The 20,705-nt window shown below is 36.6% G+C and overlaps 1 protein-coding gene across 1 annotated transcript in view; it reads left to right on the top strand.

Annotated features, from left to right (window-relative positions):
• Positions 1-20,705, top strand: part of ULK4 (unc-51 like kinase 4) — a 266,896-nt gene that overhangs the window by 28,890 nt on the left and 217,301 nt on the right. The window lies entirely within an intron of this gene.

Here is a 20,705-nt window from a genome sequence, read left to right as displayed (position 1 = left end):
CACAGCTTTTTTTTTTTGAACCCTGCTTTATTTTTTCTCATGCGTAAATGGGAATATAATTAAGTTAATTGACTAAGTGTATAAAATTCTGAGTTTATTCTATGTAGTTGTGGTTCTGATCTTTACTAACCTGTGGCAGAACTACCCACCAATGATAAAACTCTAGCCTTTTTCTCTCCTTATCAGAAAATTAAGTAGTCACTGTCATACTACTTGTGCGTGTATGTGTAACAAGAAGAAAGTGTTGACATATTTGGTTATCCTGAAATGTAATTATTATAATTAGTATAAGAATAGTATAATTGATTCTTAGAAATCCTTTTTTCCAAAATGTAATTAAGATGGGACTAATTTGAGATTCCTCACAGTTCTTGAAGAATGTATGTAATGAAGGACAAGTAATTTGGGGGGGGGAAGAAAAGTATTTTTAATAGTTTTTTCATTTTGCATGCTCAGTAGTTGACTTGGAAGATTAGACAAAGTGATCTTACTGTCCTTTTTTTGCATGTGACATGCACACAAATTGCATAAACTTGACAGAATCTGCTGTTTAATATCTGTTTAAAGTGTGAATGTGTCATTATTTCTACTTCATGAGGTGAAGTCAGGATTTGAATATAATGAGTGTTTGAATGTGAGAAACGACTGCTAAACACACGTAGCAAATATGCCTCCATGCTGTGCAGATCTGGCATGTAGGAACATGTAGTTATTGGTTAATAGCTGACTTTTTTGGCAACACAGCTAAGGAATTTTTTGTTCTAGGTCCCTCTGGTTTCTTTTTAATGAATATTAAGAATGATTATAATTATCTTGCTATGTTGCTTAACATTTCCATTTTGTAGTAAAAGCTGAAATCAAAGCCTTATTGTTATTACATAGGGTTTTTGTTTGTTTTATAAAGTTACAAAGTGGGGAAAGGGTCCTTACAGTTATAGTCATCGAAGTTTGGTCAAAGTCTTTCAGTATTGACAGTTGCATGTCAGTTGAATTGCAGGTTGCGATTAAAGTGCGCTCTTGTATCTGGCAGATTTTTCTGATATTTAACTTTTAAAAGTTCCAGTGAAGATACTCAGAAGTAATTTTGAGAAGTCCATATAACTCTTGGCTTTAGGTGTTTGTTTAGGAGTTTAGCACTAATATATTCAGCGGTAGTTTCCTAGCTTAGAATCATAGAATCATTTAGGTTGGAAAAGACCTTCAAGATCATTGAGTCCGACCATCATCCATGCCCACGAAACCATGTTCTGGAGTGCCTTGTCTACGCGCTTTTTGAATACCTCCAGGAATGGTGAGTCAACTACTTCCCTGGGCAGCCTATTCCAATGTCTGACAACCCTCTCAGTAAAGGAATCTTTCCTAATATCCAACCTAAACCTCCCTCGCCACAACTTGAGGCCATTTCCTCTTGTCCTATCTCCAGCCACCTGACAGAAGAGACCAGCACCCACCTCACTACAACCCCTTTTCAGGTAGTTGTAGAGCGATAAGGTCTCCCCTCAGCCTCCTCTTTTCTAGACTAAACAGCCCCAGCTCCCTCAGCCGCTCCTCATAAGACTTGTGCTCCAGGCCCCTCACCAACTTGGTTGCCCTTCTCTGGACACGCCCCAGCAACTCAATGTCTTTCCTGTAGTGAGGTGCCCAAAACTGAACGCAGTACTCGAGGTGCGGCCTCACCAGTGCCGAGTACAGGGGAACAATCACCTCCCTGCTCCTGCTGGCCACACTATTTCTGATACAGGCCAGGATGCCGTTGGCCTTCTTGGCCACCTGGTCACACCGCTGGCTCATATTCAGCCAGCTGTCAGCCAGCACCCCCAGGTCTTTCTCTACCAGGCAGCTTTCCAGCCACTCTTCCCCAAGCCTGTAGCGCTGCATGGGGTTGCTGTGACTGAAGTGCAGGACCCGGCACTTGGCCTTGTTGAACTTCATACAGTTGGCCTCGACCCATTGATCCAGCCTGTCCAGATCTCTCTGTAGAGCCTCCCTACCCTTAAGCAGGTTGACCCTGCCTCTAAACTTGGTGCCACCTGCAGACTTGCTGAGGGTGCAGTCGATTCCCTCGTCCAAATCATTGATAAAGATATTAAACAGAACTGGCCCCAACACCGAGCCCTGGGGAACACCACTTGTGACCCGCCGCCAACTGGATTTAACCCCATTCACCACAACCCTCTGGGCTTGTACATCCAGCCAGTTTTTTACCCAGTGAAGAGTACACTTGTCCAAGCCATGAGACGCCAGCTTCTCAAGGAGTATGCCATGAGAGGCAGTGTCAAAGACCTTGCTGAAGTCCAGGTAGATAACATCCACAGCCTTTCCCTCATCCACTAGGTGGGTCACCTGGTCATAGAAGGAGATCAGGTTGGTCAAGCAGGATCTGCCTTTTGTAAACCTATGCTGACTGGGCCTGATCCCCTGTTTGTCCTGGACTTGCCATGTGAGCCCTCTCAAGATGAACTGTTCCATAACCTTCCCCGGTACCGAGGTCAGGCTAACAGGCCTGTAGTTCCCCAGATCCTCCCTCTGACCCTTCTTGTAAATGGGCGTCACATTGGCAAGCCTCCAGTCCTCTGGGACCTCCCCTGTTGACTAGGATTGCTGATGGAAAGTGGCTTGGCAAGCACCTCTGCCAGTTCCCTCAGTACTCTTGGATGGATCCCGTCTGGTCCCATAGATTTGTGAGTGTCCAGATGGTGTCATTAACTATTTCCTCCTGGATTAAGGGGAGTATATTCTGCTCTTCATCCTTGCCTTCCAGCTCAGGGGGCAGAGTACCCTGAGGATAACTCATCTCCCTATTAAAGACTTGAGGCAAAGAAGGCATTAAGTACCTCAGCTTTGCAACATTCCCTTCTGTATCCATTAAAGGATAGATATTCACCTTGGGATTCTTTTTACTGTTAACGTATTTGTAAAAACATTTTTTATTGTCCCTTACAATAGTGGCCAGATTTAGTTCTAGCTGAGCATTTGCCTTTCTAATTTCCCCTCTGCATGACCTAACAAGATCCCTGTACTCCTCCTGAGTTGCCTGCTCTTTCTTCTGGAGATGATAAACTCTCCTTTTTTCCTTGACTCCTAGCAAAAGCTCCCTGTTCAGCCAGGCTGGTCGTTTTCCTCAGCAGTTTGACTTGCGGCACATGGGAATAGCCTGGTCCTGAGCCATTAAGATTTCCTTCTTAAACAATGTCCATTCCTCCTGGACCCCTTTGCCCTTCAGGACCGTCTCCCAAGGGACTCTTTCAACCAGTGCCTTGAAGAGTGGTGGTTTTGCTAACCCCCTTTCTTGCCTCACCAAGAATTGAGAATTCTATCATTTCATGCTCGCTAAGCCCAAGACGGCCTCCGACCATCACACCTCCTACCCGTCCTTCCCTGTTCATAAACAATAGATCTAGCAAGGCTCCTCCCCTGGTAGGCTCACCTACCAGCTGTGTCAGGAAGTTATCTTCCACACACTCCAGGAACCTCCTAGATTGTTTGTTTACTCTTTACTGTGTTATATTTCCAGCAGACATCTGGAAAGTTGAAGTCCCCCATGAGAACAAGGGCACACGATTCTGAGACTACTGCCAGCTGCTTGTAGAATGATTCATCTGTCTCTTCAACCTGGTTGGGTGGTCTATAACAGACTCCCAGCACAATATCTGCCTTGTTGGCCTTCCCTCTCATCCTTACCCATAAGCACTCCACCTTGTCATCACAATCATGTAGCTCTGTACAGTCAAAACACCCCTAACATAGGGAGCCATCCCACCACCTCTTCTACCTTGCCTATCCCTTCTGAAGAGCTTATAGCCATCCATTGCAGCACTCCAGTCACTGGAAGCTTCCCAGTTTTCATCATGGAAAATGTATGTCCTAGTCTGTTTTGTGTATGTAAAAGCAATAGACTGAAGTAGCTTTACATTAAGCGATAATATTATCTTGTTCACGTGTTTCCAGTTTTTCTGGTTTTTTATATGAACATAAAAATTGTTCACAAATGGAGTTTAGCATTTTTAGAAATATGCATATACTATAAAAAGCATGTTAAGTCTGAGACCAGTGACATTTAAACTAAAGGTCTAGAAAGGAAAATTAATTTTCGTTATCACTTTGTGGCCCCATTCTTATGTGAATTAAAATTTTTATACATATTCATTGGGAAAAAATGGATTTATTTTTAAATTAACAAATCTGAGTTATAATACTGTACAAAAGGTATCTGCTGTGCTTGCTGTAATGACCTTCATTCCAAGTTTTTTCTCCCAAAATAGTATATCTGAATTCTAAAAATATTTTAGAATGCTTGCACAAAATTAGAATGAGGAAAAATTTTAATGTCTTCAAATTTATTTTTGCATATGTAATCTAAAATCAGATAACTGTAAGCAGTACACAAACTTGATAGTTCTTTTATAGGAAAAGTAGGAGGGAGTCTGATTGCGTTCCCCTCTGCTCCCCCCAAAGGAACTAGATGACCCTGTGAGTTTGTTGAACATCTTGTGGACTGTCAGCTATTGTATGTTTTGTGATGCTTTAAAAAAAAAAATACTAACCATTTAAACCAGCATTAGATACTGTATTAAAATATAATGCTATAATTTATCCTCTTATATGAGCCAGCCGATGCTCCAGCTGAAGTTTCTTGGTGGCTGCTGTGGTTTAGGAAATGTCAAAACCAAGCTGTAGCTAGTCAGAACAACATAATCTAAAAAGACTCTCTGTGATCCAGGTCTTACAGACTAAAGGTATATGAGTGATCTATCTAGTGGTAGTTATTTCTCTATTTTGTTTCCTTTTCCATTCCTAGTAACTTCTAATACTGTTTGCTTTTTTGCCCCCAGTTAGACAGAGGTGATCTCTCTGTGGAACTATCTCCTGTAGCCCCTAAAACTTTGTTTCCAAGTGTGAAAAGTCAGTTCAGAGCTCGTGAAGATGCGATTCTGGAATTATTTTTCCCCCCATGTGTACCATGCTGTGTACACCAAGTTTTCTTTCCAATTTTTATCACTCAGTAATGGCCCTTTTGCAGTTTTTTGTTACCTCATTATGCACTCATCCAGTTATTTGTGATTTCTTTTGTACTTTTAAAGTACTGCAGGACCTAATAGAGACTCGTGCAGGAGACCACTGCTGGTCCTTACATGTTAAAATCTGGCTCTTCATTTCTGCCCCCTGCTGTCTTTTACCCAGTTATGCATTTATTTAAGGATAGTGCCTCTATCTTTGAAGTTGAATCTGCACCATTAACCTTTTTGTTGTTTAAACAATTTGTTAAATAGTAGAAACATTAAGTCATGAAGAAGCAGAAAAACTTTAGGAAAGAAAAGAATCCTCATTTTACAGGCTAAAGTTAACTTGCACATACTAGATGCCAAAAGCCTTTAATTTGTTGGGTTTTGAAGAATTAATGGCTTTTCCATCTTTTAATTTTTTTTTTTTTTAAGTTCTTATTCAAGTAATCGGTGAACAGCAAGTTGTTTCGAATATAACCACCAGAGGTCACTAAAACGCAAAAATAAAATGCAAGTAAACTACAGTTTTACAGACTAGACAAACATGTAACTGTGGAACTGTGTAGCATCTTCGTTCTGCTGATGTATTCTAATATGTAGGTCATATTTTAAAAAAATCATAATAAATGAATATTTATGCCTGTGAATTCAATTGCACTTGATCTACTTCCAGTTAAATATTTTTTTAGGAGAATACTACATTGATTAGAAAAAATGAGACTGATCTTAGAATACAATAGGGCAATCGATCTCTTATATTATTGAAGATGAAGACATTTTATGTGTAATTTTTTCTATCTGGCATTTGCAATAAAAGTTGTTGATAGGTCAGGTTTTTTCCTGACTTAGTAATGTGGGGTTTTTTCCATGGAGTTGCCCTTTACAAATCTGAAACATCATTTCCTCTTATTTATTCCTAGTTATCTTAGGAAAACACCTAAACTTTAAAGTTTTATCTTTGTACTTAGATTTTGAAACTGTTTCTCAAGGAACTGGAGTCTATGAAACAAAGATTCTTTCTTTCCAGGTTTCTTGGAAAGAAAAATCTGCTTACTCTTCATCTTACAGAAAGAAAAATTCTTCCCAATTTAGGGAGGCTTGCTGCCATGTATATCTAATTTGGCTTATTTATTAAAAGAAGCTATTGTTCTTTCCTCTCTGTGAATAGATTGGGCCTTCTGCTGTCTTCTAGGACACAGACACTCTCATGTGATATTTCAGACTCAGTCTTCTATTTTAGTAAGACATGACAGAGCAACTTCACAGAATGCCTCCATGTTGGGGAGCAGTGTCCTTCTCTGTCTGGCAGGAGACCAGCCTCCTCCACCTGCTGAGTCACTGCCTTTTGGAGGCAATAATCTAGTCCTTTTCCTTACCTCTTTTAAATTTGCTATTTGGGAATATCAGTCTTGTGCTATGACCTAGGCAGCTGTGCCTGGTTTTTTTTACAGACCTGGGTTCACTGCTCTACTGAGTGTTTAAAGGGCTCAGAGACCCTGTTACGGCCTTCACACTGCAAGTTTCTTTGCAAAGCCTTTGCCTTATGGAATTCCGTGGCCAAATTAATGAACTAAATATCCCATGGAAAATGACAGCATATTAGAATATCTCTGTAATATTTAGCTTAGAATACAATTCCTTTGTCAAAGCAGTGGAATATCCTGATTTCTGTTTTCAACCAAATTGAAATTCCATATAATCTGAGCCTTTTTATTTCTGATTTTTTGAAGTACAATTTGGTGGTTGTTTTCTACAGTTGCAAAACAGCTGCATCATTACAGGTGCAGTTTTGTGACCTGTAAACTCATAGGTAGACTCTAGCTAGTCTGATTGTACCTACTTTGGTCTACGTCTACAGTTTGTTATACAAGTTCATACAGAATGCCAATTTTTAAGTCATGTTCCTAGCTTATCTCTCTGTTAACTCCTGTTTCTAGGTCTATCCACATCTGCCCATATTGTAAGGAGACTCAAATAAAAATGGTTTCATTTGCCCATTTATTCCCAACCTATTTAGTTTTAATTTTTTTTTAATTTTAAAATAACTTTTTGAGTCTGCTCACAAATATTCATAATTTTAGTGTATCCTTGTTTGTTTCCTCCAAGGGCACTTTCCTTGTTTTGCCCTGATACCTCTTATGTGAAAAGAAAAAAACAAAAAACCCCCTCACCCCAATTAAAAAAAATCGGTAGGCAGGAGATGTAAGCTGTAGCAGAGATTGTGCATGAGTACTTACACATGTGTGCACACACAGATGTCTACTGTTTTGTAAAATGATTAAAACCTTAAAATTATCTTTCTGGATAATCAGGTTTGTCACTTAATACTTTGGTGACAGTGAGAGGAGATTCAATTTAAGTTTTTTGACTTTTATTAAACTTTCAACCTTTATAATAAATTTCTTCAATTTATTTTCAACAACCTGGATCACTGAATATAACTTACATACTTGCCTGGGGCATGTGGCAGGAAGACAAACGAATAAAAGATCAACATTTGTCAGATGAATTAGCCTCTGCTGGGAGAATCTTGTGTTTTTGAGAAGTTCTTCCAAGTTAATAAACAGAAAATGTAAATATAATTAAATTAACAACAATGAATCTGTTAAGCATGCCAATTCTGGATTATTGGAGAAAATATTAAGACCTTTTATCATACTTATAGGAAGAGTCTTTTTTTCCCTCTTCAAAAAATTAATTTTATCAATCCAATGAATTGGGCTTGCTTTGTGTTTGAAGTCCAAACCAAGTTGGTAGTAGAAAACAAGGAAATTCTCAGCTAGGCAACTGAAAACTTACATTGCTGATTGCAGCATTAAATCACTTTGCAATTTTCTTAGATTAATTACCTGACCAAAGCAAAAACTGTACCCTTTAAAATGACATTTAATTGACACTGTTTTCATAGTCCATTGAATTTACTCTATTTAGAAAGAGCTTTTCTTTTTAGATGAGGCTCACTTTAACTTGCATCTGTTCTGTCATCCAACTTGATGTGCAAACGTTCATACCAGCCCAAAGGAGGAGATAGAGCAAGATTGAGTCTGTTTTTGTTGAAGGTGGCACTAGTAATACAGGCTTGAAATGGTTAAAATTATGGTATCAAACCTAGAATGCATATCTGTGTGTAATAAATAAGAATATGGCATGGACTGCTGAAGTGTGCAGTGTGGTCAACATTAAAAAATTCCACAGCCAATACATCTTTCTGTGTGCATTCCTTTTCTCTGTCATTTGTTCACTTCTCTTGCATTCAATTCAATTACTAGAACTAGATGGAGAAGTGAAAGCTCATTCCTCTTTAAAAAATACATTTGTATGCCTATTAGTGTAATCAGCCATATTCAAAATCGGAGTGGTCTTAGATTTGCACTCTGCTTTTGAAGTTTTAGTGTATTAAACATATCTATATTTTTCAGGAAAAAGGATTTGAATTTTGAGTTAAAAATTTAAATTGTGTTTTTATTTTTGGGAGTGCTGAGGTCTTTTGTTCCCTACTTAGGCAATCGGATAGCATTAAAGGTATGAAAGCATCAGACTGAGTATTTTGAATGAACTACTTCTGTAGTTACTGGATATGACTTTCTATTTCCAATTATAACTTTGAAATATTTTCTGATTACTGTTTTCACATTTTTTCTTTCCAATAGGGAAATCATGGATTTCTGTTGGATATTATTAAGTTTGTAGTTCAGTGTCCAGTTTTGTTCAAATCCACCCCCCCCCAATATTCCATTGGCCTGAGTTTTAAGGTAGAGGGGGGACATCCCCACCATCATTTTACTGGAATACTATGTCCAGTTCCAGTCCACTTAATCTCAACAAAGGCACTGTAGGAGTTAAAGATAATTTTGAGGAAAAACAACAAGAATGATTAAGTAGAAGACCTCTGATGGTACTGAAGAGTGTCAGATTCTTTAATGAAAATATGTCTTTGAATTATCCTCAAATGCTGAGTGATATAGGGAAATATATATTGGAATGTTTTTCCTATATTGTAGTTTAAGAATAAAGCCTTTTCATGAAGTTGAAAAGTGGCAAATTAAGATCCGATGAGAGGATGCATAATGAGACAAAGAAGTGCCTTTCCACATGAGAACGTGAAAGCTGGAAAGTTGGCAAATTTCAGAGAAGTTTTAAGTGTTGATATGGGTAACGGGAGTATCAGACTTACAATAGCAGGTACTAGCAAAACGTTTCTGACGGCCTCTAAAGGTGCGTGCCTCACATTTAAGGTCAGTACCTAATTGTTTGGAGTTAGAAGATAATTTTAACTAAGGTGTCCAAGCTCACATTGAGTTTTTTTGTACTTTTTTTTAAAAAAGCATCTGGAGCTAACCACTCACAGAGCCAAAAAGCAGTCTTGATCCAGTTGACAGCTGCTTAGCATCTTGTGTCTTTATTGACAAAGATATGTCTTGTGAAATCATGATTTCTTTCCATATATCTTGATTTTAAACAATTGAGTAACACTTTTTGGGGGGATAAAAATATAGTCATACAAAAACCTAAATTTACTGTAACACTATATAACTGATACATTGACTTATGTCAAGTTCTTTTATATGTTTATTGAGTGTATAGTTTGTAGCTGGGGAACTCATTTACCTTTAATATTGCTGTGTAACTTTATGTTGGTTATTTCAGAAGTAAACTTATTTGTATGAAGAAAGTAGAACACTAAAATCAACTTCCATTTTGGAGTGAAACATTGAAAAAAAAAAGTTACCTTCATTCTTCTGTATACATGCTGTGAAACTGATGTGCAATTTGGGTGTAAGATTGCCATATTTAAGTTACTTATGTATAGAATAACACATCTTGCATCAGAGAACACTTTAAAAGGATTCTTTGTAATTGGTTATAATGATGGAAGTGTTTCATGTCTCACCAGACAGCTTGTAGGACTATTTTCAGCATATATGCTTTCCTGTAATCACAGATTTTTGTTGATTCTAACCATTTGATATCTTTGCCCACCTCTACTGTAGTATTTTTGCAACACAAGTTGTGAGATTTCTGTTTAAAGCATGGTGTGACTTTGTTTTGTGGACCTGTGGCCCTTCCCACTGTATTTCTTTTTAAAGTGGGAAATGTTTCTTGTTTCAATTGCTCTGCTTTAAGCTTTTCATTTTTTTAACATTGCATAGTCATTTGTTCTCGTACAGTTAGCTATTTGCATATTACCACAGCTAAAGAAATATAATTATCTCACAAAAATGGTGTTAAATAATGACTTCTTCAATACAACTAGTATTTGAAGGTTTAAGATCTCAGTATTTTACCTGTTAGCATAGAACAATCATCATATATGGTTTAAAATGCAGCTGTTTAAACTCTACTGTATGACATTCTGTAATTCCATTTTTTTCTTCCATTCTACATTATAATGTAAATTTACAAGGAATACAGTTTTAAGTCCTACTTAGTTAAAATATTTTAGATTTGTAGTTAAAAGTAATATTTTTTCACTATAAAATAATAACTTTCTAAATTACTGTTTACTATGCTTTTTTAACTTTGATTCTGTGGTAGTCAAATAAGTTGTCATGTTTTAAGCTGGTAATTCCTCTGCCCTAGATTATTCCCTGGTAGCTTTTACAGGTGAGTGACTCCCATTGAAGGGAGTTTTAAATGCACGACAACTGTAGAATCAATAATTTTTTTTAATGTTAATGAGAATTATGTCTAGTGAGGACTAAATTTGCACCAAAACCCTGAGATAGTCATCTTTTATTTTCCATTTCTACTCTGCAAAACCTACTAAGAAACAGAGCTTGACCCCATAGTTCTTATTGTTAAAAAAGATAAGCATAAATATTAGGCTAACAAATAATGCTTATATTGTCAACAATGAGTTATGTTTTCCTGCAATTCAGCTGCATAGAAAACTTCTATAAATAATAATATATAGTTTAACTTTTCTATCCCTAAGTCTACCAATTTCATGTTTGCCTGAGAGTGAAGGTTGTTTTTAAGCAGCAGTGTAAGAGATGAAAGTATACTTCATGGATTAGTCTGTGCAAACCATCCTTTCCTAGGGCTGCAAAGAATAAAAGCCGGAAGCTCCTTTGATTTGGAAGGCAGCTGGAGGATTCTTGAATAGGATTTACCTTTTTGTTTTGATCCTAGGGTGATATGCAGTTTCAGGTTAACTTACTTCCAGAGGAAAATCATGATTATGTGAAGCGTACCATGTGTCTGACAGCTACCTTTTAAATGTGTGTACCATGCAGTGGGAAGCTTAGTATTTCTGACTGTTGTGCTATGCGGGCTTTTGCTGAACTAATTTCAGTTTGTCCCTCCTCCAGCATCACTTTCCTGAGGCTTTAGAATATACTTGTGTCCTGTTCTGTATATGCATGGAATAATTTTGCCTTTATAAAAATGTTCTGTGATTTCTTAGATTTTTTTGGCTTTATTCATACACACACAGAGCAAGATGAATTGAATATGCATTTTAATTTTTTTCTTACATTAAAGCCAAAAAAATCAAGACAACAAAATCAAATCCCTTAGGGGTAATTTAAGGTACCATGCTATCATTTTCACAAAAACATAAGGGTGGTTATCCTCCAGCATTAAAAACTGGGAAGATTCAGCCTGTCAGTGGTAGTAAATGAATGTGATGTTAACAAACTGTCAGCCATTTCACCAGTTACCTTTGGGAATATACCCTTAGCTTTCTTGCTAAAGCCTGTACTCTTGAGAGCGCTGAGAACTGTTTCACAGAGAGGAAAAAATTCCAAATATCCTAAAGGCCCAAGAGCACTTACTGCCTGCAGTTCCCTCTCTCTGTTTAAAATTAGGCAGCTAAATCCGTATATAGAAAATGCAATAGGGATACTTGAACAATCCTTACTTTTACAGCTAACAAACAGATCTGTCAGCTAATGGAGCCTGCTTTCTCATGAATTGACTTGCAGCTGGCTGACTTTTAATTACGTAAAGGCTACCATTTAGCATATTCACCTCTTCCTTTGTTAGCCATCACAAAGAAAATCCTTGGTTTAGGAGGGTGTGTTCTGATACTTAATAGAGTAATCTCTGAGCTTTTTCTGTGTATAGTGTGTTCAGAATGTTTTCATATATGTATTCTCTCTTGAAAAAGAAATTACTTTATTCCACAGCCTTTGTGTCACTTCTGTGTTGCTATTTTGCTTGTAAAGGTTTAAAAAAAAAATTAATTTTTTTTTTTAACTCTTGCTTAGTTGGTAGAAACTGGATAAGAGGTTTCAAATGATTGCAGGGAAGGAGACAATGCTAAAATGATTGTTTAAATGCTTCCCTTTTCTTTTTATGCTACCCCAGTTTTCATGGAAACAGCACATCAGAATACAGAATTTTGTACAGTTCTGCATCATGGGACAGAAAGAGATGAATTTGTCACATGTTGTAGATTTAAATTAGATGTGTTCTTTCACTAGTATTTTTTTGCATCATGGATAGACTTTGGTCTTTGCATGTAGCATCAATTTTTGTTGTTACTTTCACTGGCACACTGTAAATTTTGTAGAATAGAAAATGAAATTAAGGTAAATGTCAAAATGAATAGTTTGAAAACAGTATGTTTCTCTCATTTCTTAGACTGACAAAAGGTTCCTCTTAGTTTCAAATAGCTTTTCTAGCTAATTAAAACTTCTTTAATATATTAAAGAAGAGGTACACTACAGGGCAAAGAATTTTATGTATTAAAATGACAGCTCCAGCAGATATTTTTAAGTTTATGTCTAAGACAGATCTGTTTACAATGTTTACAGTGTGTGATTTCCCCCCTTTCCATTTTTTCTGGTTTCCTGTACAGCTGACATCTGTTACTTTATAAGTAAATGGATGTGTCATATACATTGGAGATATGCTTAGGGTGTAAAAGGCTAGATGAACTAGCTGGAATATTGTTTCTGTAGTTAAAATAACCTAGCGAGAACAAATTTTTAACTGTGGAAGAAGTGAAATATTTGCTTTTCTTAGATTGCTACAGTATCAGAAGAACCATCAAATACATACAGAAAATGAATCATGAAGTTGGCATTCTTGCTGTGAGCAAGAGAGACCACACCAAAAAGTTTTTCGTGCCTAAGCTTCTTGACATGAAACACATGACTCTTTCTACTAATTCTGGAAAATATCTATGTGAGGTTTTAAATATTTCCTGGCATAATTTTGATGCTGTTTGCATCATGTTTGCAAAGTCACATCATAAAATATTGCAATTCCGTGTTGTGTTGCTATTGGTTCTTTTTTTATTAAAGCTTGACATAGCTGAAAATTTGGTTTTAATATATTTTTGATACTTTTAATTTCTTTTGAGTCAACCAACTTCAGGTCTGTGCAAGTTGTTGTACAATTCGCTCACTGAATTGTTTAGTTCTTGCAACTTAGTATGTACCTTGAAGAATGAACCTAAAAGAGAGCCCTTCTTCCATCTCGTTTTGTTTTGCACTTGCAAATTAATCAAATCATAGACTAGTGACAGGAGAAAAAAAGTGTGTCTAAAGCACATACTTGCTTGGTTGACACAGTTAGGCTACAACATGTTTTTGTGATAGAAATTGCACACTGGTGGTAGCTGAAAAGCCTAATTTCCTGCTGCCTTCTGATGACAGCACTAAAAGACACTCAAACTAGGCTTAGTGTTAGACAAGATCAGTTGTAAAAGTCCTAGCTTTTCCTCTGAATACCAGTCCTTTCAGCTATCATCTGGGGAAAAAAAAAGTGATTTTACTCTGAAACATATTTTTAAAAGAATTCTGTAGAGAAGAAGGAAATTTCTAGCCAGATGTTTGGTCTGGCTATTATCTTCACTGGGCAGAATGAAGGAATTTGCAATAATCAATAAAGGGAACTAATTTCAAAGAAAATGTATGGAAAATTCTCAAAATCTATAGAATTTTTCAAAATATGAGAAATTCTATGTAGAATTAATCAATCTAAAATATCCTACATGGATATTTTATTGATGGACAGTGGTCTTCAAGAGTGTCACCAACATGGCTTCTAAATCAAGTGGATAACAGGCCCATTGCCTGGAAGCAGAAGAAGATGACTTAGAGTAACTTCACATAGAGTTACGAGAAGAATAAAAATCCAGAAACATGTTATTCAGAAAAGGCAAGGATGAATGATAAACCTGCATATAATGATGATAGTTAAATATAGGGGATCAAAAACAAGGAAGAAAAAAACCCCAAACAAACCAGAAAGAAAAAAGTCCTCTTCTTTGGATGCTCCTGCCAAATCTTATTATGTGAAGACTGGTTTCTAGTTCCAGTTTACATCTTTAGATGTAAACTAGCTCCGGCAGATTGCCCCTGACCTCAGTTTTGAAGGCAGAAATCTTTCTAATTCAGGGACCTTTCACTTTTTGGACTCCTGAGCAATCTTTTTCTCTCCTGCCCTTGGCAAAAACAAAACCAGGATCCCTGTTCTGTTTGAAGGAAGTATTTTTACCTGGTCCTTCCTGTCATTAAAAAGCTTCAAACTTAAGGGCTGGGGTGGAAATCAGATATATTCATGAACATCTGCAACTGAGGTCATGTAATAATACATCTTTCATGACAGACTAGGAGAAGAAATAACTATTTTTTTCTTAAAACAAAAAATCATCAAACAAACCAACCCCAAAACTTGTAGACACTTCTTTTAGATGCATTTTTGATTTGTTAGTAAACCAAACAGATTTGTAAGTTAATTCCTACTATTTGTGTCTGATTGTATCCCTCTGGGATCTCAAGTTGATTCCAAAGCAAGTTGATGGAGCCTCCAGTTGAGTGCATGACAGCTACTCTGTCTGCTAAGAGCTCTTCCCACAGCAGTTACGTAAAAGTTGAAAAGTTAAGTTTTCATGGTGAATCAATTTTGCATTGTATTCCACCTGGAACAGTGTCACACATTCATCTTACATTGGTCCCTAGAGGAGTTCTATTTCTGCATAAATTGTGTGATATGCTGTACATTTGGTTATCTTTTTTTTCTACATTCTGGACTGCATTAATACCATGTCTGTAGTCTGATGGTCAGAATTCCCTTCAGTCCTCCTGATTCCATGACCCAGTTTATTGTACCAAACAAAAAATTTGCAAAACCTGAATATTTCAGACTCAGACTCTTTCTTCTTGTATCTGCACCCCATAGAAGAGTTTGACAAAAATATCTGTTTCCATCTTGCCACCCAACTCTTCAGTCAAGCCACTTGTTTATTTCAGGGTATTTAACCAGCTTTCACTAAAGTCCAGTGGATCACAGGTACATGTGGATCCAACTCCTGATTAAGTACAGTTACCCCTTGTAATGTTTTAACTATTCATATTCTACTGAGAAGGGAGGTAGGCAACATGCTAGAGATGTTCAGAGAAGGCCGGTCATGGGTTATTTTCATGCACTATTTTAAAGATGAGTACTTGGTACAAATATTACTGTAGTTTTTTGTTCTGGTTAGTGGCAATATAACCACAGTGTACTTTCTCAGCCTAGTGGGAGTGCTTTCGTCCAAGGAAAGTGAGATTGCTTTGGCATTACTTGCATGATGTGTATATACTCACAAGAAAAAGAACTGAAAAGTAATTTCCATTATGCTTGAGTCATATACAGTTTTTATCACTTGTAAGGGTTTGCAGAATTACAGATATGTTTTAATTTCCACTAATACTTGCTGACAGTCATACTAAAAGATCAAAGATTGAGTAATACTGTAAGTCTATACATTGCCACTTTACATCTTAAGGTATAAAATACCTTATCCTTTTGAATATGCTGTAATTTTCACTTCTGGATTCCTAAAACTGCAGGGAAACTTCTAGATAGAGCTTGAAATGGGTTGAGAATCTGCCACAGGTAATAAATATATCAACTCCACACACTATTATTGTAAATGAAGGTAATGACTGTCTATCCAGATATGAATCTTTCTTCTTTCTTCTCTTGTTATAATTATACTATATCCATCCAATTTGACAGCTAGTGTAAAAGGTGTAGATAATTTATGAAATTTAAGATGCTTTTACCAGACAGTATAGGACTTGCAGTTCTTTACTATTTACCTCTCTAAAAGGGAAAATGTAGGCAGGTTGAAAAGAAAAAAAATGTACTATAGGTAAGAAGGAGACTTTATTTGTCAGACTATGTAATTAAACTAAATCACTGATCTTAAGGCTCGGATTTGTTCAGGCAATTTTTATCTTGTTTAATAAATCAGCTTTTTAAAAAATGTAAACTTGGATTTATTGCAGTGTTGACTAGCTTTTTGGCAGTTTTTGTTGGTGCACAGGAAAGGAAAGAACTTCTTAATTTGAATTTTTTTTAGCTCAGTTTTACCACTTTTTCATTCAAATATGAGAAAAGTGTAGGAATTGGAGTATCAGGAGAACTACTTCTTGTTATTTCAGAATAAAAATAATAACTAGGTCTGCTAGTCATAAAATCTTGAAGGAGAGTGAGAAACAGTAATTTCTGTTCACCAATATCAAGTATTGTTCTTTGATTTCGTTTTCATTCATTTTAAATCTTAAATTCTTAATTTTAATGAACAACTAAAAAACCCACACAAGATAGATAATCTACCCATTATAGTTAATGATGGTTTTGAAAAACTTCAGCTGAGTAGTAAGGCAACCAAACAGAACTTAGTACAAGTGAATAAAAGAATAGTTTACTGAATAAAAATCTAATTCCCGATTTTATTTAATAGAACATAGGATTCTGAGAGTTTTAGGACTGCATACATAAATGTATTGGATAGTGTGTCATCAAGATTTACCAGTTTATTAACCATGCTTTGGGAAAATAAATATTACAGGTGCAAAACAAGATCAGCATTGATATTAAATCAGGGATTTCTGCTGGTTAAGATACATCATTAAAGCTGATAATTTTGAACAGCCTGCCCTGATTCTCTATAGCAGATGTACAATTCAATTTGGATTTTCTTCATCAAGTCCTGCCTGCAAACAAACAAGCAGTTGTAACTTAGGTATCATGATGATTTAATGTCCCTAGCTACTCTGCTGGGACTATTGTCTGCAGCTCATGTTATCACATGGCTCATCAATTTTGTGTAGTCTAAATACTATTTTATGGCACGTTCACCCTCGGTCTAAAGAGGCAAAGTTCAGAGGTGTTAACTGAATATGGATGATGTCTGTTAATGCCACAGTGCTGAGGTACTTTTAGTGGTATTGATTCCACAGTGAAAGTAGTTCTCAAAATACGTATTTCATCACAAAAGCAAGAGTAATTCTGTATAGCTATAGAAAGCAAATCTAATAAAGGAGAAAATGCTGTCATTATGTGTTCATCTTTTAGTGCAGAATTGCATTTCAACCAATGTGACTACTACTTTCTCAAGCTGATTATATTAAAAGCTTTAAAACCTACTGATACATTTATTTCTTAAATATGAAAGTTAAGCTCTCTCTGGAATGGCAGGCTGTTTAAAATTGCTGAATAACATCTGAAGAAATGTTCTGAAAGAAGTTAAAGAAAACAGGTAACGAACATAGCATTTAATTAAAAAAAAAGGGGAGAAGGTCAAAGTTTGTTTAGTAGATCTTTTTGCTTTGATTTGAAGACTACCTTTCCAGTATTTATATGATTTCTCTGTACAAAGATTGGAGTTACGAAGCTGTTAAGGTCAGAATGTGAAGGAAAATCAAGGCAAGTTGAGGATAAAAACTCTTTAGTGCTCTGAGGAAGAAAAAGTGCTGTACTGCGAAATATATCTGTAAACTATTAAAAAAAAAAAGGAAAGAAGACTACATTTTATAACTTTTGGGACTCGAAATTGTTATTTCCTGGGATGTTTGTTAAACTCTGTAAACTCCTGATTTTTTTTTTTTTATTTTAACTACCTGATTTACCTTTCACTTCCCTTTATGCTTTTTGTGAATGTCTGTGATGGGATCTTCACATAATATTTTTTTGCAAAGTCTGCTAAAATTAGGCTAATTTTCACAGATTATTTTCTTTGAGCTTTTGAGACCTTTTTGTCACTATTTTGCTTCTTTCTATATAGATGCAAATGACAGTAAGTTTGGAGACTGCAAAAATACTATGACTTGCAAAAAAATAAATTGCATTCCATATTAGCAAAGGATTTAGAGACAAGAATATTTGTTTACGGAGCAAGTGATTTTATGTATCTATGAATTTGTCATTGTAAAAAATTTAAACCTTGTAATGAAAACAATTCAGGATCCAGCAACATAGTCTATGAGTAGTTTTCTGATAAAGTTCTCTAAAAGATCATGTCTTGCAATAAATCTGAAGTGCCTTACAACATGCTGATAAGCATTGAGGCAGTTTCTTGTATCAGGATAATATCAGGATATTCTGATATTCTGAATAGCATGTCAGGGATGATAATGACTTCTTACTGGTCCTCTCCCAGTAAACACCAGAATTTTTTGTCTCCTGCCTAGCATACCTTTCAGTTAAAATACTTTCTCTTTTGCTATGTGTTTGTTCTTTGTGGATAAAAACTTAAATTATGTTTTTACTTCTTTTTAATTGGTGGTTATGTAGTATACATGTGTTCCATCAATAATTTAATAATGTATTGCCTATTTTTATTGGGGTGTATGCATAATGACAAATTTGCTATGTGCTTTGCAGTGATCAGCAGCCAATATATGTGTTTTGGCATTTATATTCATTGCTTTATACAGAATGGGATTTATGTTCAGTATCACAATTTTCTTTAGATTTCTTAAAGAAACCTTGGAGTAACGCTTTCTTTTTAGCTGCTTCTTGCTTAATGACTAGATGTGACTGTTTTGCTAGGCCTTTTGAGTAGTGGGAAGAGAGAGTATGTTTTGAAAGTAGAGAACCGGGACTATTTCAGATAACCTTTGCCTTTGTCCAAACACTTATCATGATTTTTGAGAAAACCACGATGTTGCTGTTGTGGTTTGTTCGGTGTTGGTGATTTTTGCTTGTTTTGGTTTTTAATTATTTTTTTCCTGTGCTACCCAAGGTAAAGAGTGTCTGTCTGTAACTCTGAAAAACTTTTGTTACATCCTTCAGTTACCACACATCTCTTCAAAGGCATATCACATCAGATCTCTTTCAGAGGAATGACTGTAGATTGTTTTGCTTTCCCCTTTGGGAATAAGCACCGAAGTGGCTTTGGCCCACAGTTTTCTAACAAGAGAAACTAAAATTCCTTGGGAGCTTTATTGTTAATTGTTCATATGGATAACAGTATCGCCTTTCTATCACTCTAGATCGAACTCCTAACCTTATATACTTCCCTTAGTCTCCTCCTGCATTCTTATTGTCCTTTCATCTACATCTGTTTCCTCAACTTTAAGCTTCCCATTTCCCAAGCTTTTCCTGCTCCTACATTTGTAACACACAAGCTACGCTACTTCCTTTGTTATGTCCAGAAAATGTGTGTATCTCTATTGTTTGCTTCTAAGCTGCATCAATCCTTTGTCTAGCTAGTAGCTACAGCACCAGAAGAAACTTCGGAAGCAAGACCTGCTGCTATAGCTACAATGCAGGTACATAATAAATGTGGCTATATTTTGTCATCTATCTTTATGTTGGTCCTTGTCTTCCACTTCAGAAAAATGCACAATGTAGCATTACAGTCAGCAGTAGCATGTGTTCCCTCTCTGTGGCCTCATATTCAACCGAGGCTATAGTCTGTCTCTACAGCTGTCACGTAATCTCCCATGCTTCAGGTGTGTTGGTTAAGAATGTGAGTTAGAGAACACATAATGGCAAACAAATCACAGATTAACCACCACAGTTTAACCAGATTATGTGAACTGCTTGACTTTTCCAGGTCACCAAGTAAGGTGATTCCAGATTTTAAATGTACTGTCTGAAATGCTAGTGTACACTGAGCTGTATGAGTATTTCAGCTGTGTTGAAAACCATTTGTCTGAGCCATCTCTCATGATTCACCTGAAAGGTTCTGTTTATTGTGATGTCCTGGTTTCAGCTGGGATAGAGTTAACTGTCTTCCTAGTAGCTGGTGCAGTGCTATGTTTTGTGTTCAGTATGTGAAGAATGCTGATAACATTGATGTTTTCAGTTGTTGCTCAGTAGTGTTTAGACTATAGTGAAGGATTTTTCAGCTTCTCATGCTCAGCCAGGGCACCTGACCCAAACTGGCCAACGGTGTATTCCATACCATGTGACGTCCCATCTAGTTTAGGAACTAGGAAGGGGGGGGCAGGGATTTGCCGCTCGGGGACTGGCTGGGTGTCGGTCGGCGGGTGGTGAGCAATTGCCCTGTGCATCATTTGTACATTCCAATCCTTTTATTACTACTGCTGTCATTTTATTAGTGTTATCATTATCATTATTAGTTTCTTCTTTTCTGTTCTATTAAACCGTTCTTATCTCAACCCAGGAGTTTTACTTCTTTTCCTGATTTTCTCCCCCATCCCACTGGATGGGGGGGGGAGTGAGTGAGTGGCTGCGTGGTGCTTAGTTGCTGGCTGGGGTTAAACCACGACAGTCGAGTACTTTTTTCTGTTTAGGGAAAGCTTCTTAACAGAGGCAAAACTATGAAGCTTGTAAATGTTAGGGTGGTGGGACTCTGTCAACTGAAGTGAATTGAGCAGTTCCTTGGGTGTGCCATGAAGCTGGTGCTCAAGAGAGTTAGGCCTGGATCCTCCACAGAAGGAGAAAGAAGGCTATGCTGGTGGGCCTGTAATCAGCACTGAAAAATTCCTATCTTTTTGTTGGATTGAG

Source organism: Buteo buteo, chromosome 2 (genome assembly GCF_964188355.1).
Source record: "Buteo buteo chromosome 2, bButBut1.hap1.1, whole genome shotgun sequence".
Taxonomy (NCBI): Eukaryota; Metazoa; Chordata; class Aves; order Accipitriformes; family Accipitridae; genus Buteo; species Buteo buteo.
The sequence above is the reverse complement of the archived record's forward strand: the minus strand, read 5'-3'. Positions and strand labels throughout refer to the sequence as shown.